At 33.1% G+C, this 1,164-nt stretch overlaps 1 pseudogene; it reads left to right on the top strand.

Annotated features, from left to right (window-relative positions):
• The first annotated feature begins 768 nt into the window (after positions 1-768).
• LOC138825530 (U6 spliceosomal RNA) lies at positions 769-865 on the top strand (annotated as a pseudogene).
• Positions 866-1,164: the final 299 nt, after the last annotated feature.

Here is a 1,164-nt window from a genome sequence, read left to right as displayed (position 1 = left end):
GCCTAATAATGAGGAGAAACATATGGACTTCTCCTGGAGCTATGGAATATATTTGGTGATAGAAAATCAGTGGTGTAACTTCCTGCCTGGTTGGATGGTAGTCAGGCCAGGACATTAGGTAATCATGCATATGAACAATTTTTTCACCTTCTTGGCTTTAGCTACTTTTGGAATGGTAGGGTGTAATAAGCAGTTATATTTTGAAAAAAAATACCTTCTAGTCCGAACAGTTCTGTCTGAACTGTTCGTCTCCATATAATCCCTTGTAACTAAGATTAGTTTTGCTCCAGTAAGACAATCTATGCTGTCAGGGTAAGACATTCTGGTTGGGCTGTTCCTATACGAAGCAAGGGTAAAAGGTCAAGGAGACATTTGTGCCAGCAAGACCTCATTTGGGAAATTTTAAGCTGCAGAAATTTAGAAGTAGCTCTTAAGCAAGGCTTACTTTGAATCCATTAGCTCCACAAAGCTAAATCAGTTAATAAATAAGTACTTGAAAATCCATTACCTTTGCACCTATCTATAACGGCTTCAAAGTATGATCAAATTTCAAATGAAAAAGACTTAAAATAGTCATTTACAAAAACTTGCAAATGTGAGCAATCGAACAAACAACATAAGTTTTTTCCACCATACACAGAATTTTACAGAAATAAGATGAATAGCAATTTTGGGAACAATAAGGTTTCCTTGTTACAAATAGGCAACCAAGGATATATACCTGTCTTAAGATTGCATCATTGATTACTTAAGTTTATAGGATACTACATGCTTCAGCAGCAGGTCTACCCGAATTACAATACAGAGATTTACATGCCTCTTGCACAAGGATGATATGAAAATTTGTGAAGTATTCCATATTTTTCATTCTTCAGATGCAAGAAATGAAAAACTGTTATTCAAAAGTTGATTACAAATATACAAGTGTAATAATATATGTAATTCATAGAAATAAAAGTTAGTTTGACATCAGTGTATTCAATCTTCACCATTTTAGAAAGGCCTTTACATAGCATAACCTTTATAAAACTTTTGAAATAAATAACATTGTCATTTTATCCGAAAGAAATAAAATTCTATAAGGACCTAGGAATTAAAAGAATCTTAAAATGTTTCTGTATGGAATGCAATCTGAAAGGACACATTTATTAATGAACGTATGTA

The sequence above is a fragment of the Dipodomys merriami genome, unplaced genomic scaffold, assembly GCF_024711535.1.
Source record: "Dipodomys merriami isolate MVZ:Mamm:240054 unplaced genomic scaffold, mDipMer1.0.p SCAF_1376, whole genome shotgun sequence".
NCBI classification, from domain to species: Eukaryota; Metazoa; Chordata; class Mammalia; order Rodentia; family Heteromyidae; genus Dipodomys; species Dipodomys merriami.
Note: the sequence above shows the minus strand (reverse complement) of the source record. Positions and strands in the feature narration are given on the sequence as shown.